Consider the following 27,612-nt stretch of genomic DNA (forward strand, 5'->3'; position numbering starts at 1 on the left):
AAAGTCCAGATGAAATCGACGGTCGAGAGACCCTTACAGCATTCTTCTTCTAAATTTATAACTGTATTTCGGGTTCCATGTCAAATTTCAAACACTAGCCATCGTCTAGTCCGAAAAAAAGAATTTCAATCCATTTTAGTCTAGTGGTATGAAAACGCCCAAAAAATTTAGTTGAGATCGAGGACCGGGAGACCCTTATAGCACTCTTCTCCAAAATGTATAATTGTGTTTCAGGTTCCACGTCAAATTTCAAACACTAACCCCCGTTTGGTCTTGAAATACTGATTTCCGTCCATTTTTGTCGAGTGGTATGAAAAGCGCCCGAAACGTTCAGATCAAATCGAGGACTGGGAGACCCCCATAGCATTCTTCTCCAACATTTATAACTATGTTCCGGATTCTGTGTCAAATTTCAAACACTAACCCTCGTCTCATTTCAGGAAATACTTATTTCGGTCCATTTTTGTCGGGTCGTATGAAAATCGCTCAAAAAGTCCAGATGAAATTGAGGACCAGGAAACCCTTATAGCATTCTTATCTAAAATTTTTAACTGTGTTTCGGATTCCACGACAGATTTTAAACACTAGCTGTCGTCTAGTCTGAAAATACAGTTTTTGGTCCTTTTTTTTTTACGGGTGCGAAAATTGCCCGAAAAGTCCAGATGAAATCGAGGAGAAGAAGATTATTGTAGCATTCTTCTCGTAAATTTATAACTGAGTTTCGGGATCTGCGTCAAATTTGAAACACTAGCCAACGTCTGGTCCAAAAATACGAATTTCGGTCCATATTTGTTGAGTGGTACTGAAATCGCCTAAAAAGTCCAGATGAAATCGAGGACCAGGAGACCCTTAAAGCATTCTTCTCCTAAATTTATAACTGTGTATCGGGTTCCGAGATTGGATTGAAGCATGTTGGTGGTGAATGAGGACTTCGAACTCACTGTGGCATCAAATTTCAAACACTAGCCCTCGTCTAGTCCGAAAATACAGATTTTCGTCCATTTTTGTTAGGTGGTACGAAAATCGGCCGAGAAGTCCATATGAAATCTAGGACCAGAAGACTTTTATAGCATTCTTCTATAAAATTTATAAATGTATATCGGGTTCCGCGTCAGATTTCAAACACTAGCCATTGTCTTGTTGGAAATTACGGATTTCGGTCTATTTTTGTTGGGGTGAACGTAAATCGCCCGAAAAGTCTAGATGAAATCGAGGACCGGGTGACCCTGATAGCATTCTTCTCCTAAATATATAACAATGTTTCTCATTTCAGGTTAGATTTCAAACACTAGCCATCGTTTGGTCTTAAAATACAGATTTTGGTCCATTTTTGTCGAGGGGTACGAAAATTGCCCGAAAAGTCCAGATGAAATCGAGGACCGAGATATCATTATAGCATTCTGCTCCAAAATTTATAACTGTGTTTCGGGTTTCACGCTAGATTTCAAACATTAGCTATTGTTTGGTCCGAAAATACGAATTTCTGTCCATTTTTGTCAGGTGGTACGAATATCGCCCGAAAAGACCCGATAAAATCGAGGACCAGTAGACTCTTATAGCATTCTTATCCTAAATTTATAAACAAGTTTCGGGTTCTGCCTCAGATTTCAAATACTAGCAATTGTCTTGTTCGAAAATACGGATTTCGGACCATGATTGTCTGGTGGTACGAAAATCGCCCGAAAAGCCAAGATGAAATCGAGGATCGGGAGACCCTTATAGCATTCTTCTCAAAAATTTATAACTGCTTTTCGGGTTCCGCATCAGATTTCAAACACTAGCAATCATCTTGTCCGAAAATACGAATTTCGGTTCATTTTTTGTCGGGTGGTACGAAAATCACCCTAAAAGTCCGTCATAGCATTCTTCTCCAAAAATTTAATACTAGGTTTTAGGTTCTATGTCAGATTTCGAACACTTGCCATCGTCTTGTTCGAAAATATAGATTTCGGTCCTTTTTTGTTGAGGGGTAAGAAAATCGCCTGAAAAGTCCAGATAAAATCGAGGACCAAGAGACCTTTATAGCATTCTTCTCCTAAATTTATAACTGGGTTCCGAGTTCCGTGTCGGATTTCAAACACTAGCCATTGTTTTGTTCAACAATAAGAATTTCGGTCCATTTTAGTTGAGTGGTACGAAAACCACCCAAAAATACCATATGGGACCGTGAGACCCTTATAGCATTCTTCTCCAAAATATATCACAGTGTGTCGGATTCCGAGTCAGATTTCAAACACTAGCCATCGTCTGGTTCGAAAATATAGATTTTGGTCCATTTTTTTTTAGGGGTAAGAAAATCGCCCTAAAAGTCCAAAGGAAATCGACGACCGAGAAACCCTTAAAGCCTTCTTCTTCTAAATTTAATACATTATTTTGGTTCCATGTCAATTTTGATACATTAGCCATCGTCTGGTCCGAAAATACGAATTTCAATCAATTTTAGTCTAAAGGTATGAAAATCGCCCGAAAAGTCCAAATGAAATCAAGAACCAGGAAACCCTTATTGAATTCTTCTCCTAAATTTATAAATGTGTTTCAGATTCCATATAATACCACTAGTTTTGATACAAAAGTCCTGATAATATCTTCACAACGACAGATTTCAAACACTAGCCATCGTCTTATTCGAAAATACAAATTTCTTTCCATTTTTGTCGGGTGGTACGAAAATCGCCTGAAAATTCCATATGAAATTAAGGACCGGGAAACCCTTATAGCATTCTTGTCCTAAATTTATAACAGTATTTCAGGTTCCGCTTCAAATTTCAAACACTAGCCCTCATGAAGTCCAAACATACAGATTTCAATCCATTTTTTATTGGTGTTACGAAAATCGGTCCAAAAGTCCAAATGAAATCGAGGACTAGGAAACCCTTATAGCATTCTTATGCTTAATATATAATTGTGTCTCGGGTTGCGCGTCAGATTTCAAACACTAGCCATAGTTTGGTCCGAAAATACATATTTTGGTCAATTTTTGTTGAGGGGTACAAAACTCGCACGAAAAGTCCAGATGAAATCGAGGACCGAGATAACCTTATAGCATTATTCTTCTAAATTTATAAATGTGTTTCGGGTTCCACGTAAAATTTCAATCACTAGCCATCATCTTGTTCGAAAATACGTATATCGGTCCATTTTAGTCCGGTGGCACGAAAATTGCCCGAAATGTCCAGATGAAATCGAAGACCAGAAGACTCTTATAGCATTTTTCTCCTAAATTTATAATTGTCTTTTTGGTTCTGCATCAAATTTCAAACACTAGCCCTAGTCTGGTTTGAAAATACAGATTTTGTTCCATTTTTGTCAAGTAGTACGAAAATTGGCCGAAAAGTCCATATGAAATCAAGGACCGAGAGACCCTTACAGCATTCTTCTCTTAAATATATCTAGACTTTTCGGGCGAATTTCGTACCCCTCGACAAAAATGGACCAAAATCTCTATTTTCGGACCAGACGATGGCTATTGTTTGAAATTTGACGCGGAACCCGAAACAATGTTATATATTAAGGAAAAGAATGATATAAGGTTCTCTCGGTCCTCGATTTCATAAGGACTTTTCGGGCGATTTTCGTACCACCCGACAAAAATGGACGAAATCTCTAAACTACATGTTTTTGATGATGACAAGACCACCAACTATGGACAATGTAGCAAGATCAAAAAGAAGATCAAACCATCTTGAATAAGCTTCCAAATCCAAATAATAAATGCTTAAATGTAAAGGTATATGATACAAATCAATAGTTCAAATACATGAGAACAATTCATATTTACATATGCATTTAACATGTTTTCGAAAATCGAAAACAACATTAACAAATCATTTAAAATCATATTTTTGACAATTTGCATAAGTGTATTCGAATACACCATGTTGTATTCGAATACAACTTAAGTCAGAGGCAAAACGTTAAAAGGGTGTATTCGACTACACCCATCTGTAGTCGAATACAAGCTAAGTCAGTGGCCAAGTGTATTCGACTACACCCATCTGTAGTCGAATACAAGTTAAGTCAGAGGCTAAAATACATCAATCTGTATTCGACTACACTGATGTGTATTCGAATACAAGATGTAAAATTTGAATTTTTTGAACGTTACAAAGACGTGTATTCGAATACACATATACTGTATTCGAATACACCTGGAAACATTACAATTTTTCAGATCTGGAATGCCTCTAGAACATTGTAATTTTTCATCAAACCTCTTGGATCAATGGCCACGAATCTGAAAGGATGTTTTATGGAGTATAAATACCCCATAACTTCAGATCAAAAATCAACCATCCTTGAATTAATTCATTAAACAACTTTGAACAAAATTCTGATTTTTCTAAGTACTTGCATTAGATTTTCATATCATTCTAAAAGTTCTCAAGTACTTGAATTACTATTGAGTTGTTTATCAATATACCACATCTTAGATTTATTCAAACCTTATTGTATCATTTGTACAAGTAAGATAGTGGTGTGCTATCTTAGAAGTATTGTTAGAAGTTTTGTAGCAAGAATCCCAGGGTGGGAATTGTACATTTTCTGACAAGTAGTTGATTAATCTCTTGTGGTGTGCAAGAGGACTGGACGTACCCTTGGTTATAAGGGGAACCAGGATAAATCTTATCGTGTTCATTTACTTACTGCACTTGTTATTAAGCCTTGTTCTTAAACTCAGAAAATCTGATTACCATATCACTAAAAACAAGAAAATTTACTAACACCTAATTCACCCCCCCCTCTTAGGCGTACTTCTATACTAACAATTGGCATCAGAGCCCTCTTAGGCGTACTTTCATACTTACAATTGGCATCAGAGTAGGTTAAGGTAACTTATTCCTCGATCAATTACTCATGGCTTCCGCACAACCTGTCTTTAGAGATGGTGGTAGCAGTACCAAGCCACCATGTTTTGTTGGAGAGCACTACGATTTTTGGAAAATCCGTATGCAAGCATATCTCGAAGCACAAGGAGATGACATATGGGATGCCGTTGAAAATGGTCCTCATATTCCAAAAACTGTCATCAATAACAAAGAAGAAATAAAAATAAAAAATTCTTGGACGGATGAGGATAAGAGAAAAGTGCTTTTCGATAAAAAGGCTAAGAACATATTACAATCTGCACTAGGAATGGATGAGTTTTTCCGCATATCTCACTGTAAAACAGCAAAAGAAATATGGGATACGTTGGAAGTAACTCACGAAGGCACCATTGAAGTAAAAAGATCCAAACTCAACACACTATCACAAGAATATGAGTTATTTCGCATGCAGCCCGGAGAATATATTCTAGATTTACAGAAAAGGTTCTCCCATTTAACCAATCATTTGACAGCACTCGGAAAAATCTTCACAAATGATGAACTAAATCTAAAAGTACTAAGGTCATTGACAAGGGCATGGCAACCAAAAGTTACAGCAATATCGGAAAAGAAAAGCCTATCCAAGATGTCTTTGTCTGCACTATTTGGAAAACTTCAAGAGCATGAAATCGAACTCGGAAGGCTAGAACAAAATGAAAGTCAAGAAAAGAAGAACAAAAATATTGCTTTAAAGACCGAATCAAGAGAACAAAGCAAAGATAATGATTCAGATGAAGATGAAAATATTATCCTTCTTGTTAAGAAATTTGGTAAATTTCTTAAAAACGATAGAACATTCAAAAAGAAAAGCTTCAAGAAGAAAGATAATTCTACATCAAATCAAAATTTCACTTGCTTCGAATGTGGAAAACAAGGACATATTAAAGCAGACTGCCCAAACCTTGCTAAGAAGAATTTCAACAGAAAGAAAGACTTCAAGAAAGCATACATAGCTTGGGAAGACAATGAAGTAAGTTCATCTTCAGAAACAGAAAGTGAAGAATGCGCCAATATTGCATTAATGGCCTCACATCAATCAGATGATGAAGAGGTTAGTAATATAGACTCTCTTCATTATAATAAGACTAATAATGAATTAATTATAGAATACAATGATGCTCAAAACGTAATAAAAGAATTACTTATTGAATGTAAAAATCTGTGTAAACTAGTATCAACACAAAAGAAACAAATCTCAAGTTTACAAGAAAAAGTTGATAGTATGGAGAAAAATTCAGAAAAACTAAAACAGAATTCTGCATGCAATAAATGTGAATCCCTCTCTTTCAAAATTGTTCAATTAAATAGAGTGATTGAACGGTACGAAAAGGGACAATTAGGATTGGAAAATGTTCTAAACATGCAAAGATACTCAAATGACAAAAGTGGTCTTGGATACTCAAAATTTGATAAACCAAATTTGAACAAAACTATTTTTGTTAAAGCAAGTAGTCAATCTAATCAAGAAAAGATTATAGTTATGAAAAAGGATGATCTTTATAATAAGAAAATTATTCAAAATAAATCTCATACATATGTTACTAATAGTAGATTTAATCCTTCTTGTTCTTATTGTGGTCTTCATGGGCATACACCTAATACATGTCATATTAGAAACATTAGTGTTCCAAAAGGTCATTTCATATGGGTAAAGAAAGGTACTAACCATCAAGGACCCAAAGCACATTGGTTACCTAATAAAGTTTGATTTCAATTTTGTAGGTAAGCAAACAAAAGACTTCAAACATGTGATACTTGGATAGTGGCTGCTCCAAACACATGACGGGTGATATAACAAAATTTTCACCTTTAACACTTGAGTCAAAGGGACATGTAGTATATGGAGACAACAACAAAGGAAAAATTTTAGGCATTGGAAAAGTTGGTACAGCACCATCTCCCTCAATTGAAGATGTCTTATATGTTGAAGGTCTAAAACATAATCTCATAAGCATCAGCCAGCTTTGTGACAAAGGATACAAGATAGTTTTTAATAAAGATGAGTGCGTCATCCAAAGCTTTGTGACAAAGGATACAAGATAGTTTTTAATAAAGATGAGTGCGTCATCCAAAATGAAGCTACAAATGAAACTCAGTTTGTTGGTAAGCGTTTCAAAAACATTTTCATACTTAATTTTGAAGATTTATCCTTGAAAATGAAATGTCTTTTGGTAAGCGACAATAATGATGCTTGGCTATGGCATAAGAGATTTGCTCATATTCACATGGATCATTTAAACAAATTGGTCAAGCATGATCTTGTTGTAGGCTTACCAAAAATAAAATTTATAAAGGATAAATTATGTGACGCTTGTCAAAAAGGCAAACAAACAAAAAGTTCTTTCAAACCTAAAAATGTCATTTCAACTTCTAGACCACTACAATTGATACATATGGATTTGTTTGGTCCATCAAGAACCAAAAGTCTTGGTGGAAACTCATATGGACTAGTTATTGTTGATGATTACTCAAGGTTCACTTGGACCTTATTTTTGGCAAATAAAAAATGAACTTTTAAGGCATTTAAAAACTATGCCAAGCTAGTCCAAAATGAACAATCTGCCAAAATTGTATCAATTAGAAGTGATCATGGAAGGGAATTTCAAAATACTTCATTTGAAGAATTTTGTGAAGAAAATGGTATTTTTCACAATTTTTCTGCACCAAGAACACCACAACAAAATGGGGTCGTTGAGAGAAAGAATAGATCCTTAATAGAGCTTGCTAGAACTATGCTAAGCGACTCAAATCTACCAAAATACTTTTGGGCAGATGCTGTAAACACAGCATGCTATGTTTCCAACCGGGTAATTATTAGGCCAATTCTTAAGAAAACTCCATATGAACTTTACAAAGGTAGAAAACCCAATATCTCTCACTTTCACATTTTTGGATGTAAATGTTTTGTGTTAAATAATGGTAAAGACAACCTTGGAAAATTTGATGAAAAAGCTGATGAAGGTATATTTCTCGGTTACTCTTTATCTAGTAAAGCATTTAGAGTCTTTAATAAAAGAACCTTATTAGTTGAAGAATCAATGCATGTAACCTTTGATGAAACTAACCCCATAAAAGAAGAAAATATTATTTCTTGTGATGATGATGATGTTTTTGAAAGTAATGATCCAAGCAAAGAACTTCAACAAGAAAGTGGAGTCAATATTGAAAGGCAAAGTGATGATCTTCCTAAAGAATGGAGAACCCATAGATATCACCCTATTGACAACATCATAGGTGATATAAATAAAGGAGTCACAACAAGGTTAAAATTGCAAGATGCTTGCTTAAACATGGCGTTTGTTTCTCAAATCGAACCCTCCAAAATTGGTGAAGCACTTAAAGATGATCAATGGATACTTGCCATGCAAGAAGAACTCAATCAATTCGAAAGAAGCCAAGTTTGGGAACTTGTTCCTAATCCTGGAAATAAACACATCATTGGTACAAAATGGGTGTTCAAAAATAAACTAGATGAGAATGGCATAGTTGTTCGCAACAAAGCTAGATTGGTTGCTCAAGGATACAATCAAGAGGAAGGGATAGACTTTGACGAAACATTTGCTCCGGTAGCAAGATTAGAGGTAATACGTCTACTATTAGCATATGCTTGCTCCATGAATTTTGAGTTATATCAAATGGACGTGAAAAGTGCATTTCTCAATGGGTACATAAATGAAGAAGTTTATGTCAAGCAGCCCCCTGGATTTGAAGATTCCAAAAATCCCTCACACGTTTACAAATTGAAAAAGGCTCTTTATGGTCTAAAACAAGCTCCAAGAGCTTGGTATGACAGATTAAGCACCTTTTTATGTGAACGAGGATTTGACAAAGGAGAAGTTGATAAAACGTTATTTGTCAAAAGAGAAAATGGTCACACATTATTGGTTCAAATTTATGTTGATGATATAATATTTGGATCAACCAACAAGGACATATGTGAAGAATTCTCTTCAATAATGCAAGGAGAATTCGAAATGTCCATGATGGGAAAATTAAACTATTTTCTTGGACTTCATATCAAGCAACTTGAGCACGGCATCTTCATCAATCAAGCCAAATATTGTAAAGAATTACTAAAGAAATTTGAAATGGAGAATTGCAAAGAAAGTACAACTCCAATGGGCTCCGGAACATATGTTGATAAAGATGCATCAGGAATTTCCATCGACATATCCAAATATCGAGGTATGATTGGATCATTATTATATCTAACGGCCAGCCGGCCAGATATCATGTTTAGTGTTTGTTTGTGTGCAAGATTTCAGGCAGATCCGAAAGAATCACATCTAGTAGCTGTTAAAAGAATTATGAAGTATCTGAAAGGAACAACAAATGTAGGCCTATGGTATCCCAAGGGTAGCATATGTAGCCTAGTAGGATACTCTGATTCGGATTATGCGGGATGCAAAACAGACCGTAAAAGCACCAGTGGCACATGTCATGTCTTAGGAAATGCCCTTGTTTCATGGTCTTGTAAAAAGCAAGCTTGTGTTGCACTTAGTACTGCTGAAGCTGAATATATTGCAGCAGGAAGCTGTTGTGCCCAGATTCTCTGGCTCAAACAGCAATTACATGACTATGGAGTTGATCTCGGATGCATTCCCTTAAGATGTGATAACACAAGCGCAATAAACATCTCAAAGAATCCAATCATGCACTCCAGAACTAAACACATCGATATCCGACATCATTTTCTACGGGATCATGTACTTAAAGGTAATGTTGAGGTAACATTTGTTGATACACACAATCAATTGGCCGATATTTTTACAAAACCGTTACCTAAAGACTCATTTTATAAAATCCGAAGAGAACTTGGTATTTTGAGTGAAAATGATCTTTAACCATTGCATGATATACATAGTTTGTCATATCTTTTATGTCTTGTTGATTATTGCTTCTTGATATATGAATTTGTGTATTAAATGATGCAAACTTTCATAAAAAACTGAGTTTTTCAGCAAAACTGTGCTTATGTAGTCGAATACAAATGTCTGTATTCGAATACAAACTTTCCCAGATTTCCTGTATTCGAATACAAAGGATGTGTAGTCGAATACACGTTCCCAGAAAAATGTGTATTCGAATACAAGAAGGTGTAGTCGAATACACCTTCGCGTTTTTGCCCAGATATAAAAGCTGCTACACATAAGTTAGGGTTATTTCAGTTGGTATTCGAATACAGCCTCAGTTCCTTCTCTCATCTCTCTCAAACTCATCCATCCTCCTTCCACTTACTTACCCATTCACTCAACCTAACAAAATCCATTACTCTTTACTTCCTTCTTGTCATCCCTCTTCAAATCTCTCACAACTCTCACATTTTCTCTAAAACCCACTTTCACCAAAAATACCCCTTCTCACCATGGATGCCCGCAAACGAGGACCACGCACCAAACATGCAGCAGTAGGTCCCTCACGAAAACGAACCAAGACTCCTAACATCACGGATCTATCCCGGCTCCTACACACACAGGAGGAAATTGATCGTTTTCGCACTTTCTACTTGGACAAGCGACTTATTATCCCAAAATACGGTATGTTGGACTCTTTCTCTGACTTTAAATTTCCTGCGTTGCTTAAAGCACAACATGTTGAAGAGTTTATAGGCTACAACGGTCCAGTTTATCCAGATTTGGTTAGGGTTTTTTATTGTAATCTCATACAAGAGGGAAAACTGCTAGTCTCGCGCGTGAAGGGTAAAGTTATCCGTTTAAATACCAAAACCATTGGAGAAATTCTGAATATTCCTTTTAATGGGGAACAATTTTTTCCAAACAATTTATGTGAATGGGGTGATATTTCTAAGTATGATGCGTATGTCTCCCTCTGTCGGTTTGATCGCTGCACCATGGAACAAAAGAGAGCTCAGGTAGGTTCCAAATATGCCCAGCAATGGTATGGTGTGGGAAATCTTACTGTTGATTATCGGCTTCTACACTATTTCCTTAGCTACATTTTGGTTCCGAAGGCTGGAAATTACTCCCAAATTTCGGAGTTTGAACTTCAAATTATGAATTTCATGTTTGAAGGTCGTCAACTTAATTGGGCATTTTTTGTGAAATCTATCATGCTTGGATCTCGCGAAGCAATTGGCTTACCCTGTGCAAAGGAAGTTTCACGGATTTTGGAACACTTTGGTGTGGACTTCTTTGATGAAGTTATGTTTACACCCACCAAAGAAAATCTGCTAGATTTAGGTGTCTTTCCTAGCATGAGGATCATATGGAATGACGAACTTGAAGCATTTGTGCATAAAGGTGATCATGGTCAACCATCTGAAGATGCACCAGCGGACAATGCTGGACCCTCCAACACTGCTGCTCAAGGAGATGAAGATGGCGAGGAAACTGCATCTGATGATGATTATATCTCCAATCAAATGATCATGACTCGCCTTGATTCTTTCCAAACCTTCTTCCAAACTCAATTCGACAAGTTGACCACCTCTATCGACACTCGTTTCACCACTATTGAAACTACTATTGCTCGCAATCATGACGCACTATCTCAAGACATTAGTCAATTATCAGACAAACTTGATCATTTCCACATTCCGACAGAATTTGATTAAGTCTTTAATTTTGTATTAAGTTAACTTTTTGCATTCTGTATTACTGTGATATTTGCTTTATGAACTCCTTTGTCATTTTAATTCTGGTGTATTTTGTATTACTCGTTTCGGGACTTCTTATGTATTCACTTCTATGATATTCTAACTTAATTTCCATTTCTGCTATTCTTGTTCCCTTATATGCCTTTTGTGTATGATTTTGCTCGCAACGTGTATGTCTCTTTTTCTTTTCTATTCTTCTTCTTTTTGATCATGTCAAAAGGGGGAGAAAATTTGGTGTTGTTGTTGCATTTCAAACCTTGTAGGCACTCAAAAACAATTTTCAAATCATCACATACAACGGCGGAGTGTGCACCTATTACGGGGGAGCAAAGATTTCAACATCACACTCTCTTCACAACAACATTTTGTCATAATCAAAAAGGGGGAGAATGTAAACTACATGTTTTTGATGACGACAAGACCACCAACTATGGACAATGCAGCAAGATCAAAAAGAAGATCAAACCATCTTGAATGAGCTTCCAAATCCAAATAATAAATGAGTAAATATAAAGGTATATGATACAAATCAATAGTTCAAATACTTGAGAACAATTCATATTTACATATGCATTTAACATGTTTTCAAAAATCAAAAACAACATTAACAAATCATTTAAAATCATATTTTTGACAATTTGCATAAGTGTATTCGAATACACCATGTTGTATTCGAATACAACTTAAGTCAGAAGCAAAACTTTAAAAGGTGTATTCGACTACACGCATCTGTAGTCGACTACAAGCTAAGTCAGTGGCCAAGTGTATTCGACTACACCCATCTGTAGTCGAATACAAGCTAAGTCAGTGGCCAAGTGTATTCGACTACACCCATCTGTAGTCGACTACATGCTAAGTCAGTAGCCAAATGTATTCGACTACACTCATATGTAGTCGAATACAAGTTAAGTCAGAGGCTAAAATACATTGATCTGTATTCGACTACACTGATGTGTATTCGAATACAAGATGTAAAATTTGAATTTTTTGAACGTTACAAAGACGTGTATTCGAATACACATATACTGTATTCGAATACACCTGGAAACATTACAATTTTTCAGATCTGGAATGCCTCTAGAACATTGTAATTTTTCATCAAACCTCTTGGATCAATGGCCACGAATCTGAAAGGATGTTTTATGGAGTATAAATACCCCATAACTTCAGATCAAAAATTAACCATCCTTGAATTAATTCATTTGAACAACTTTGAACAAAATTCTGATTTTTCTAAGTACTTGCATTAGATTTTCATATCATTCTAAAAAGTTCTCAAGTACTTGAATTACTATTGAGTTGTTTATCAATATACCACATCTTAGATTTATTCAAACCTTATTGTATCATTTGTACAAGTAAGATAGTGGTGTGCTATCTTAGAAAGAATTGTTAGAAGTTTTGTAGCAAGAATCCCAGGGTGGGAATTGTACATTTTCTGACAAGTAGTTCCCTCTCTTAGGCGTACTTTCATACTAACAAAATCTGTATTTTCGGGCCAAACAAGGGCTAGTGTTTGATATTTGATGGGGAACCCAAAACACATTTATAAATTTAGATGAAGAATGTTATAAGGGTCTCCCAGTCCTCGATTTCATCTGGACTTTTCGGGAAATTTTTGTACCCCTCGACAAAAATAGACCAAAATCTGTATTTTAAGACCAAACGATGGCTAGTGTATTAAATCTGACGCGGAACTCGAAACAAATTTACAAATTTAAAAGAAGAATGCTATAAGGGTCTCTATGTCCTCGATTTCATCTGGACTTTTCGGGCGATTTTCGTATCCCTTTACAAAAATTGATCAAAATCTGTATTTTCAGTCCAGACGATGGCTAGTGTTTGAAATCTGATGCAGAACCCGAAACATTGTTATATATTTAGGAGAAGAATTCTATAAGGGTATCCCGGTCTTCGATTTCATTTGGACTATTAGGGCGATTTTCTTACCACCTTGACTAAAATGGATCGAAATCTGTATTTTCGAACAAGATGATGGCAAGTGTTTGAAGTCTCACGCGGAAATCGAAACACTGTTATAAATTTAGATAAAGAATGCTATAAGGGACTCTCGGTCCTCGATTTCATCTGAACTTTTCGGGCGAGTTTCGTACCCCTCAACAAAAATGGACCAAAATCTATATTTTCAAACCAGACGATGGCTAGTATTTGAAATATGACGCGGAACTTGAAACACTGTTATATATTTAGGAGAAGAATGTAAAAAGGGTCTCTCGATCCTCGATTTCATCTGGACTTTTCGAGCGATTTTCCTACCACCCGACAAAAATGGACTGAAATCCATATTTTCGAATAAGACGGTGGATAGTGTTTAAAAACTGACACCGAACCCGAAACACAGTTATCAATTTAGTAGAACAATTTTACAACAGTCTTCTAGTCCTCGATTTCATCTAGATATTTCGGGAGATTTTCGTACCACCTGACTAAAATGGAACGATTTCCATATTTTCGAATAAGATGTTGGCTATTGTTTGAAATCTGACGCGGAAACCGAAAAACAATTATAAATTTATAAGAAGAATGCTATAAGGGTCGCTCGGTCCTCGATTTCATCTCGACTTCTGGGCGATTTTCATACCAACCGACAAAAATGGACCGAAATCCATATTTTTGAATAAGACGAATTTGAAAACACACGTTGAACCCGAACCACAGTTATAAATTTAGGAGAAGATGTTAAAAGGGTCTCTCGGTCCTCGATTTCATCTGGACTTTTTGGGCGATTTTCATACCACCCGACAAAAATGGACCGAAATTCGTATTTTCGAATAAGACGATGGATAGTATTTGAAAACACACGTTGAACTCGAACCACATTTATAAATTTAGGAGAAGAATGTTATAAGAGTCTCCTGGTCCTCGATTTCATCTGGACTTTTCGGGCTATTTTTGTACCACTCGATTAAAATGGACCGAAACTAGTGTTTTCGAAAAAGATGATAGCTATGGTTTGAAATCTGATGCCGAAATTGAAACACATTTATAAATTTAGAAGAAGAATGCTAAAATGGACAAAAATCTGTATTTTTGGACTAGACGATGGCTAGTGTTTGAAATTTGACGCGATATCCGAAACACTGTTATATATTTAGGAGAAAAATGCTATAAGGGTCTCTCAGTCCTCGATTTCATCTAGACTTTTCAGCGATTTTCGTAGCACACGACTAAAATGGATCGATATCCGTGTTTTGGAACAAAATGATGGCAATTGTTTGAAATATGATGCGGAACCCGAACAATGTTACGAATTTAGAAGAAGAATGCTATAAGGATATCTGGATCCTCGATTTCATCTGGACTTTTCGAGCGATTTCTGTATACCTCTACAAAGATGGACCAAAATCTGTATTTTTGAACCTGACGATGGCTAGTGTTTGAAATCTGATGCGGAACCAGAAACACTATTATATATTTAGGAGAAGACTTCTATAAAGGTCTCCCGGTCCTCGATTTCATCTGGACTATTCGGGCAATTTTCGTACCACTTGACAAAAAAGGATTGAAATCCGTATTTTCGAACAAGACGATGGATATGTTTGAAATATGACGCATAACGCGAAACACTGTTATACATTTAGGTGAAGAATGTTGTAAGGGTCTCTCAGTCCTCGATTTCATCTGGAGTTTTCAGGAGATATTCGTACAACCTGACAAAAATGGACTGAAATTTGTATTTTCGGACCACACGAGGGCTAGTGTTTGAAATTTGAGGTGGAACACGAAACACAGTTACAAATTTTGGAGAAGAATGCCATAAGGGTCTCCCGGTCCTCGATTTCATCTGGACTTTTCGGGCAATTTTTGTACCACTTGACTAAAATGGACTGAAATCCGAATTTTCGAACAAGATGATGGCTAGTGTTTGAAATCTTAACAAAACTCGAAACGCAATTGTAAATTTAGGAGAAAATTGCTATAAGAGTCTTCTGGTCCTCGATTTCATCTAGGCATTTCGGGCAATTTTCATGCCACTCTACTAAAATGGACCGATATACGTATTTTCGAACAAGATGATGGCTAGTGTTCGAAATCTGATGCAGAACATGAAACACATTCATCTGGACTTTTCGCGCGTTTTCGTACCCCTCGACAAAAATGGACCAATATCTGTATTTTTTGACCAGACGATGACTAGTGTTTGAAATCTGACGCAGAACTCGAAACACCATTATATATTTAGAAGAAGAATGCTATAAGGGTCTCCCGATCTTCGATTTCATCTGAACTTCTAGGGTGATTTTCGTACCACATAACAAAAATGGACCGAAATCCATATTTTCGAATTAGACGATGGCTAGTGTTTGAAATTTGACGCAGAACCCGAAACAAAATTATAAGTTTAGAAGAAGAATGCTATAAGGGTCTCTCAGTCCTCGATTTCATCTGGACTGTTCGAGCGAGTTTCGTACCGCTCGACAAAAATTGACTAAAATATGTATTTTTGGACCAGACGATGGCTAGTGTTTGAAATTTGACGCGGAACACGAAACACGGTTATATATTAATGAGAAGAATGCTATAAGGGTTTCTGGATCCTCGATTTCATTTGGACTTTTGTATCGATTTTCGTAACACCCGACAAAAATGGACTGAAATCTATATTTTCGAACCAGAAAAGGGCTAGTGTTTGAAATTTAACGCAGAACCTAAAATACTATTATAAATTTAGGAGAAGAATGCTATAAGGGTTTCCCGGTCCTCGATTTCATTTGGACTTTTCGAGCAATTTTCGTACCACCCGATAAAAATGGAAAGAAATCTGTATTTTCGAACAAGACAATGACTAGTGTTTGAAATCTGACGTTGTGAAGCTTTTATCAGGACTTGTGAATTAAAACTAGTGGTATTATATGAAATCTGAAACACATTTACCAATTTAGGAGAAGAATTCTATAAGGGTCTCCCGGTCCTCGATTTCATCTGTACTTTTCGGGCGATTTTCATACCACTAGACTAAAATGGATTGAAATCTGTATTTTCACACCAGACAATGGCTAGTGTTTGAAATTTGGCATGGAACCCGAAATACAATTATAAATTTAGAAGAAGAATGCTACAAGGGTCTCTCGGTCGTCAATTTCATCTGGACTTTTCAGGCGATTTTCATACTCCTCGACAAAAATGGACCAAAATCTATATTTTCGGACCAAACGATGGTTAGTGTTTGAAATCTGACCCAGAATCCGAAACACTGTTATATATTTCCGGGTGATTTTCGTACCACCCGACTTAAATGGACTGAAATTCGTATTTTTGCACAAAACAATGGCTAGTGTTTGAAATCCGACACGGAACTCGGACTTTTAGTCCTCGATTTCATTTGGACTTTTCGGGCGATTTTCTTACACTTCGACAAAAAAGGGCCGAAATCTATATTTTCAGACCAGACGATGGCAAGTGTTTGAAATCTGGCGCGGAACTCGAAACACAGTTATAAATTTTGGAGAAGAATGCTATAAGGGTCTCCCGGTCCTCGATTTCATTTGGACTTTTCGGGCGATTTTCATACGATCCAACCAAAATAGGCCAAAATCCGTATTTTTGAAAAAGACTATGGCTAGTGTTTGAAATCTGGCGCAGAATCCGAAACATAATTATAAATTTTTGAGAAGAATGCTATTAGAGTCCGACTTTCAGATCCATCGATGATAAATGACCAACATCTGTATTTTTGGACTAGACGATGGCTAGTGTTTGAAATCTAGCACGGAACCCGAAAAAAAGTTATAAATTCTGTGAAAGAATGCTATAATGGTCTCCCGGTCCTCGATTTCATTTGGACTTTTTGAGCGAGTTTCGTACCCCTCGACAAAAATTGACCAACATTTGTATTTTTGGAGCACACAATGGCTAGTGTTTGAAATCTGGTGCGGAACCTGAAACATAGTTATAAATTTTAGGGAATAATTCTATAAGAGTCTCTCACTCCTCGATTTCATCTGGACTTTTCATGCGATTTTCGTACCACCTGACAAAAATGGACGGAAATCAGGTGGTACGAAAATCCCCAATTTCATCTCGACTGTACTTGTAAGGCAATTTTCGTACCACCCGACAAAAATGGAAGGAAATTTGTATTTTTATACCAAATGAGGGCTAATGTTCAAAATATGACCCAAAACACAATTATAAATTTAGGAGAAGAATGCTTTTTATTATTACATTATTTGACAACTCTATTTTATTAAATGATATTACTATCTTCGTTATGCAGTCAAACATTAAAATGAAGATAATAATAACATATAAGAAAATAGAGTTGTCAAATAAAGTAATAATTACATATTAATTTTACAACTCAATTTTGTTATATGTTATTATTATTTTCGTTATTTAGTACAACTACAAAAAGAAGATAATAATAACGTATAATAAAGCAGACTTGTCAAGTAAATATGTAATTATTAATTTATTTGATTATTCTTTTTAATTATATGTTATTATTATCTTCATTTTAATGTTTGACTGCATAACGAAGATAGTAATATCATTTAATAAAATAGAGTTGTCAAATAAAGTAATATTTACATAGTTCTTTTACAACTCAATTTTGTTATATGTTATTATTATTTTCGTTATTTAGTACAACTACAAAATGAAGATACTAATAACATATAATAAAATAAAGTTGTCATATAAATATGTAATTATTACTTTATTTGACAACTCCATTTTATTATATGATACTAATAACATTAAATAAAATAGTGTTGTCAAATAAATAATAATAATATAAAACAGTGTTGTCAAATAATAATATATAATAAAATACAAAACGAAGATAATATTTAAATACAAAACGAAGATAATAATAATATTCAATAAAATATTGTTGTCAAATAAATATTTAAATATTACATTATTTGACAACTCTATTTTAGTTAATGTTATTATTATCTTCATTTTATGGTTTTATTCCATAACACATAATAATAACATATAATAAAATAGAGTTGTCAAATAAAATAATAATTAATTAATTATTTTAAAACTCAACTTTGTTATATGTTATTATTATTTTCGTTATTTAGTACAACTACAAGATGAAGATACTAATAACATATAATAAAATTTAGTTTATCAAATAAATATGTACTTATTACTTTATTTGACAATTCTATTTTATATTATGTTATTATTATTATTTTCGTTATTTAGTACAACTACAAGATGAAGATACTAATAACATATAATAAAATAGAGTTGTCAAATAAAATAATAATTAATTAATTATTTTAAAACTCAACTTTGTTATATGTTATTATTATCGTCGTTATGAAGTAAAACTATAAAACAAAGATAATAATAACATATAAAAACATAGAGTTGTCAAATAAATATGTAACTATTAATTTATTAGATAATTTTATTTTATAAGTTTGACTGCAAAACGAAGATTGTAATAACGTATAATAAAATAGAGTTGTCAAATAAATATGTAATTATTACTTTATTTTAACAACTCTATTTAATTATTTGTTAGTATTGTCTTCGTTATGAAGTACAACTATATAACGAAAATAATAATAATAACATAATATAAAATAGAATTGTCAAATAAAGTAATAAGTACATATTTATTTGATAAACTAAATTTTATTATATGTTATTATTATCTTCGTTATGTAGTAAAACAATAAAACGAAGATAATAATAACATATAATGGAATAGTGTTTTCAAATAAAGTAATAATTACTTATTTATTAGACAACTCTATTGTATTAAATATTATTATTATCTTCGTTTTGTTGTTGTACTCAATAACGAAGAAAATAAGAACATATAATAAAATAGAGTTGTCAAATAAATTAATTATTTGATATTTATTTGCCAACTAAATTTTGTTATATTTTATTATTATCTTTGTTATTAAGTATAACTACAAAATGAAGATAATAATAACATATAATAAAATAGAGTTGTCAAATAAATTAATTATTTGATATTTATTTGCCAACTAAATTTTGTTATATTTTATTATTATCTTTGTTATTAAGTATAACTACAAAATGAAGATAATAATAACATATAATAAAATAGAGTTGTCAAATAAAATAATAATTACTTATTTATTTTACAACTCTATTTTATTATAAGTTAGTATTGTCTTCGTTATGAAGTACAACTGTATAACGAAAATAGTAATAACATAAAATAAAATAGAGTTGTCAAATAAAGTAATAATTACTTATTTATTTTACAACTCTATTTTATTATATGTTATTATTATCTTTGTTATTAAGTATAACTACAAAATGAAGATAATAATAACATATAATAAAATAGAGTTGTAAAATAAATAAGTAATTATTATTTTATTTGACAACTCTATTTTATTAATTATTATTATTATCTTCGTTTTGTAGTTGTACTCAATAAGGAAGATAATAATAACATATAATAAAATAGAGTTAATAAATAAATAAATTATTTTATATTTATTTGACAACTCAATTTTGTTATATGTTATTATTATCTTTGTTTTTAAGTACAACTACAAAACGAAGATAATAAAAACATTTAATAAAGAAGATTAGAATAACATGTAATAAAATATTATTTTCAAATAAAGTAATAATTATATCTTTATTTGACAACTATATTTCATTATATGTTATTATTATGATCGTTTTGTAGTAATATTTTGCAATGAAGATAACCCTATATACTATAACCCGAACCTCAAACCCAAAACCATAAACCTTAAATCTTAAACCTTAAACCATAAACCCTAAACACTAAACCCGAAAATCCTGAACCTTAAACTCTAAACCTTAATCCCTAAACCTGATTTCTTAAAACCTAAACACCCTAACACACTGAACCCTAATAAAATAAAGATGTAATTATTACTTTATTTGACAGCTCTATTTTTTTTTATATGTTATTATTATATATTTGTTATAAAGTAAAATTATAAAATGAAGATAATAATAACATAAATTAAATTAGAGTTGTCAAATAAAGTCCAGATGAAAATGAGGAGCGGGAGAGACTTTTAGCATTCTTCTCCTAAATTTATAATTGTGTTTCAGGTTAGATTTCAAACACTAGCCATCGCCCGATAAGAAAATAAAAAATTTTGTCCATTTTTGTCGGGTGATACCAAAATCGACCGAAAAGTCTAGATGAAATCGAGGACCAGGAGACCCTAATAGCATTCTTCTCCTAAATTTAAAACTCTATTTCGGGTTCTGCATCAAATTTCAAACACTAACCATCGTTTGTTTGATCTGAAACTACGGACTTTGGTCCTTTTTTGTTGGGTGGTAAGAAAATCGCCCGAAAAGTCCTGATGAAATCGAGGATCGGGAGACCCTTATAGCATTCTTCTCCAAAATTTATAACTGTGCTTCGGGTTTCGCGTCAGATTTCAAATACTGCCATCGTCTGGTATGAAAATACTGATTTTGGTCCTTTTTGTCGAGGGTTACGATAATCGCCCGAAAAGTCCATATGAAATCGAGGACCAGAAGACTCTTATTATAGCATTCTTCTCCTGAATTTATAATTGTGTTTCGGGCTCCGCGTCTGATTTCAAACATTGGCCATCGTCTGGTATGAAAATACAGAATTTGGTCCATTATCATCGATGGGTAAGAAAATTGCCTGAAAAGTCCTGATGAAATCTGAGACCAAATGGCCCTTATAGAATTCTTCTTCTAAATTTATAATTGTGTTTCAGGTTCTGCGTCAGATTTCAAACACTAGCCATCGTCTTGTTCGAAAATACGGATTTCGGTCCATTTTAGTCGGGTGGTACGAAAATCGCTCGAATAGTTCATATGAAATCGAAGGCCGGGAGACCATTATAGCATTCTTCTCCAAAATTTATAACTGTGTCGCGGGTTCCGCGCCAGATATCAAACATTAGCAATCGTTTGGTCCGAAAATACGATTTTCGGTCTATTTTTGTCCGGTGGTACAAAAATTGCTCGAAAAGTCTAGATGAAATCGAGGACCAGGAGACCGTTATAGCATTCTTTTCCTAAAATTATAAATGTGTTTCGGGTTCTGCGTCTTATATTTCAAACACTAACCATCGTTTGGTCCGAAACTACGGACTTTGGTCCATTTTTGTTTGGTGTTTCAAAAATTGCCCAAAAAGTCCAGATGAAATCGAGTACCGGGAGACCCTTATGGTATTCTTCTACAAAATTTATATCTGTGTTTTGGATTCTGCGCCAGATCTAAAACACTAGCAATCGTCTTGTCTGAAAATACTGATTTTGGTCCTTTTTTGCCGAGAGGGACGAAAATCGCCTGAAAAGTCCAAATGAAATCAAAGACCGAGAGTCCCTTATATCATTCTTTTTCTAATTTATAATTTTCCTTCGGCTTCCGTCTTAGATTTCAAACAATAGCCATCATCTTGTTCGAAAATACAGATTTCGTCCATTTTAGTCGGGTGGTACGAAAATCGCTCGAAAAGACCCGATGAAATTGAGGATCGAGAGACCCTTACAACATTCTTCTCTAAAATTTATAACTATGTTTCAGGTTTCGCGCCAGATTTCGAACACTACCAATTGTCTGGTCTGAAAATGTAGATGTTGGTCCATTTTTGTCGAGGGGTATGAAAATCACCTGAAAAGACCAAATGAAATCGACGACCGCGAGACCATTATATCATTCTTCCCCAAAATTTATAACTTTGTTTCCGGTTCCGCTCCAGATTTCAAACACTATCCATCGTATTGTACGAAAATATCCCGAAAAGTCTAGATGAAATCGAGGACTAGGAGACTCTTATAGTGTTTTTCTCCTAAATTTATAAACGTGATACGGGTTCCACGTCAGATTTCAAACATTATCCATTGCTTGTTCGAAAATACAAATTTCGGTCCATTTTTGTCATGTGTACGAGAGACTTTTATATCATTCTTCTCCAAAATTTATAACTGTGTTTCGGGTTCCGTGTCAGGTTCCAAACACAAACCATCATTTTGTTCGAAATTACAGATTTTGGTCCATTTTTGTCGGGTGGTACGAAAATCGTCCAAAAAATCTAGATGAAATCGAGTTCCTGGAGACCCTTATAACATTCTTCTCCAAAATTTATAATTGTGTTTAGGGTTTCGCGCCAGATTTCAAACACTAAACATCGTTTTGTTTGAAGATACGAATTTCAGTCTGTTTTAGTTGGGTGGTACGAAAATCGCCAGAAACGTCCAGATGAAATCGACGAACAGGAGACCCTTATAGCATTCTTCTCCAAAATTTATCACTGTTTTTCAAGATCCACCCTAGATTTTAAACACTAGCCATCGTCTCGTCCAAAAATACGAATTTATGTTCCTTTTTGGTGGGTGTTATGAAAATCGCCCGAAAAGTCTAGATGAAATCGAGGACCGAGAGACCCTTATAGCATTCTTCTTCTAAATTTATAACTGTGTTTCGGGTTCCGTGCAAATTTCAAACACTAATCATCGCTTTGTTCGAAAATACAAATTTTGGTTCATTTTAGTAGGGTGGTACGAAAATCATCCAAAAAGTCTAGATGAAATCGAGGACTGGGGGACCTTTATAACATTCTTCTCCAAAATTTATAATTGTGTTTCTGTTTTCATGACAGATTACAACCACTACCCATCGTTTATTTCGAAAATACGAATTTTGGTCCATTTTAGTCGTGTGGTACGAAAATCTCTCGAAAAGACCATAGTAAATCGAGGACCAGGAAACCCTTATAGCATTCTTCTCCAAAATTTATAATTGTGTTTCGGGTTCCGCATCAAGATTCAAACACTAGCCATCGTCTTGTTTGAAAAGACAGATTTCAGTCGATTTTTATCGGGTTATACAAAAATTGCCCGAAATCGAGGACCGGGGGACCTTTATAACATTCTTCTCCAAAATTTATAATTGTGTTTCCGTTTTCATGACAGATTACAAACACTACCCATCGTTTATTTCGAAAATACGAATTTTGGTCCATTTTAGTCGTGTGGTACGAAAATCTCTCGAAAAGACCATAGTAAATCGAGGACCAGGAAACCCTTATAGCATTCTTCTCCAAAATTTATAATTGTGTTACGGTTTCCGCATCAGAATTCAAACACTAGCCATCGTCTTGTTTGAAAATACAGATTTCAGTCGATTTTTATCGGGTTATACAACAATTGCTCGAAAAATCTAGATGAAATCAAGGACCAGGAGACCCTTATAGCATACTTCGGGTTCTGCGTCTTATATTTCAAACACTAACCATCATTTGATCCGAAACTACGGACATTGGTTCATTTTTGTTGAGTGGTACGAAAATTGCCCAAAAAGTCCAAATTAAATCGAGTATTGGCAAACCCTTATAGCATTCTTCTCTAAAATTTATAACTGTGTTTCAGGTTCTGCGCCAGTTCTCAAACACTAGCCATCGTCTGGTATGAAAATACTGATTTTGGTCCTTTTTGTCGAGGGGTACGAAAATCGCCAGAAAAATCCAGATGAAATCGAGGATTGAGAATCCTTTATATAATTCTTCTTGTAAATTTATTACTTTTTTTCGGTTTCCGCGTCAGATTTCAAACACTAGCCATTGTCTTGTTCGAAAATACGGATATCGGTCCATTTTAGTCGGGTGGTACGAAAATCGCTCGAAATGTCCCAATGAAATCGAAGACCGAGAGATCCTTATAGCATTCTTCTCTAAAATTTATAACTATGTTTCGGGTTCTGCGCCAGATTTCAAACACAAGCCATCGTGTGGTCCGAAAATACATATGTTGGTCCACTTTTGTCGAGGGTTACGAAAATCGCCCGAAAAGTCCAAATGAAATTGAGGACCTCGAGACCATCGTCGTGTACGAAAATACCCCAAAAAGTCTATATGAAATCGAAGACCAGGAGACTCCTATAGCATTCTTCTCCCATATTTATAAATGTGATTCGGGTTCCGCGTCAGATTTCAAACAATATCCATTGCTTGTTCGAAAATACGAGGAGTGGGAGACCCTTATAACTGTGGAGTTGGAGACCCTTATGTCATTCTTCTCCAAAATTTATAACTGTGGTTCGGGTTCCGAGTCAAAATTCAAACACTAGCCATCGTCTGGTCCAAAAATACATATTTTGGCATATTTTTGTTGATGGGTACAAAAATCACCCGAAAAGTCCAAATGAAATCGAGGACCGGGAGACCTTGATAACATTCTTTTCCAAAATTTATAACTGTGTTTCGGGTTCCGTGTCAGATTTCCAACACTTGCCCTCGTCTGTTTTGAAAATACAGATTTCGGTCTTTTTTTGTCGAGGGTTACGAAAATCTCCCCAAAAGTCTAAATGAAATCGAGGACCGAGATACCCTTATAGCATTCTTCTCCAAAATTTATAAATGTGTTACAGGTTCCATGTCATATTTCAAACATTAATCCTCTTTTTGTTCGAAAATACAGAATTTGGTTCATTTTAGTAGGGTGGTACGAAAATCGTCCAAAAAGTCCAAATGAAATCGAGGAGTGGGAGACCTTTATAGCATTCTTCTATAAAATTTATAATTGTGTTTCATGTTCTGCGGCAGATTTCAAACACTAACCAGGAGACCCTTATAGCATTCTTCTTTATAATTTATAACTATATTTTGGGCTCCACGCCTGATTTTAAACACTAGCCATCGTCCGGTCCGAAAATACGAAATTCGGTCCGCCTTTGTTGGGTGGTACGAAAATCGCCCAAAAAGTCCAGAATAAATCGAGGACTGGGAGACCATTATAGCATTCTTCTTCTAAATTTATAACTTATTTTAGGTTCCGTGTCAGATTACAAACACTAGCCATCGTTTTGTTCGAAAATATGAACTTCGGTCCATTTTAGTCGGATGGTATAAAAATCGCCCGAAAAGTACATATGAAATCGAAGATCGGGAGACCCTTATAGCATTCTTCTTCTAAACTTATAACTGTGTTTCGGGTTCCGCGTCCATTTTCATACACTAACCATAGTTTTGTTCGAAAAAACGAATTTCGGTCCATTTTAGTCAGGTGTTACGAAAATCTCCCGAAAAGTCCAGATGAAATCTAGGACCGGGACACCTTTATATCATTCTTCTCCAAAATTTATAACTATATTTCAGGTTCCGAATCATATTTCAAACACTAGCCATAGCCTTTTTCAAAAATATGGTATTCGGTCCTTTATTATCGATTGTACGAAAATTGCCTGAAAAGTCCAAATGAAATCGATGACCGGGAAAACATAGTAGCATTCTTCTCCAAAATATATAACTGTGCTTCGGGTTCCGCGTCATATTTCAAACACAAGTCTGATAGGATTCTTCTTCTAAATTTATAATTGTGTTTTGAGTTCTGCGTCAGATTTTAAAAACTAGCCATCGTCTTGTTCAAAAAATACGGATTTAGGTATATTTTAGTAGGGAAGTACGAAAATCACCCAAAAAGTCCAAATGAAATCGAGGACCGAGAGATCCTTATAGATTTCTTCTTCTAAATTTATAATTGTATTTCGGGTTCCGCGTCAGAATTCAAACACTAACAATCGTCTTGTTCAAAAATACGGATTTCGATCCATTTTAGTCGGGTGGTACTAAAATCGCCTGAAAAGTCCAGATGAAATCGAGGACCAGGAGACCCCTATAGCATTCTTCTCCTAAATTTATAACTGTGTTTAAAGTTCTGCGTCAGGTTTCAAACACTAGCAATAATCTTGTTTGAAAATACTGATTTCCATCAATTTTTTGTTGGGTGGTACGAAAATCACCCGTAAAGTCCCGATGAAATCGAGGACCGGGAGACCCTAATAGAATTCTTCTACAAAATTTATTACTGGTTTTTAGGTTCCGCGCCTGATTTCGAACACTTGCCGTCGTCTGGTCCAAAAATATAGATTTTGGTCCTTTTTTGTCGAGGGGTAAGAAAATCATATGCAAAGTCCAGATGAAATCGAGGACCGAGAGACCCTTATAGCATTCTTCTCCTAAATTTAAAACTGTGTTCCGAGTTCCGTGTGGGATTTCAACAATAGCCATTGTTTTGTTCAAAAATACGAATTTCGGTCCATTTTAGTCGGGTGGTACGAAAATCACCCGAAAATACCAGATGATATCGAGGACCGGGAGACCCTTATAGCATTCTTCTCCTAAATATATAACAATGTTTCGGATTCCAGGACCGTAATATAGATTTTGGTCCATTTTTGTCCAGGTTCTGTGTCAAATTTCAAACACTAGCCCTCGTTTGGTCCGGAAATACTGATTTTGATCAAAACGAGGACCGGGAGTCCCTTATAGCATTCTTCTCCAAAATTTACAACTGTGTTTTGGGTACAGTGTCAAATTTCAAATAGTAGCCCTCGTCTATTCTGGAAATACAGATATTTGTCCATTTTTGTCGAGTGGTATGAAAATCCCCCGAAAAGTCCAGATGAAATCGAGGACAGGGAAACCCTTATACAATTCTTATCCAACATTTATAACTGTGTTTCGAGTTCCGCGGCTGATTTCAAACACTAGCTATCGTCAACACCGTAAATGTAGACATTGCTCCATTTTTGTCGAGGGGTACGAAAATTGCCCAAAAAGTCCTGATGAAATCGTCTGGTCCGAGAGACTCTTATAGCATCCTTCTTTTAAATTTATAACTGTGTTTCGGGTTCCACGTCAAATTTTAAACACTAACAATAGTCTTGTTCGAAAATACGAATATTGGTCCATTTTAGATGGATCGTATGAAAATCACCCAAAAAGTCCAGATGATATCGAGGACCGGAACCCGAATCACATATATAAATCTAGGAGAAGAATGCTATAAGAGTCTCCTGGTCCTCGATTGCATCTAGACTTTTTGGGGTATTTTTGTATAAGACGATGACTAGTGTTTGAAATCTGGCACGGAACCAGAAACAAAGTTATAAATTTTGCAAAAGAATGCTATAAGGGTCTCGCGGTCCTCGATTTCATCTGGACTTTTCGGGCGATTTTCGTACCCCTCGACAAAAATGGACCAAAATCAGTATTTTCGGACCAGACGATGGTTAGTATTTGAAATATGGCGCGAAACCTGAAATATAGTTATAAATTTTAGTGAAGAATGCTATAAGGGTCTCTCGGTCTTCGATTTCATCGGGACTTTTCGAGCGATTTTAATACCACCCGA

Source organism: Cicer arietinum, chromosome 3 (assembly GCF_000331145.2).
Source record: "Cicer arietinum cultivar CDC Frontier isolate Library 1 chromosome 3, Cicar.CDCFrontier_v2.0, whole genome shotgun sequence".
Lineage (NCBI taxonomy): Eukaryota > Viridiplantae > Streptophyta > Magnoliopsida > Fabales > Fabaceae > Cicer > Cicer arietinum.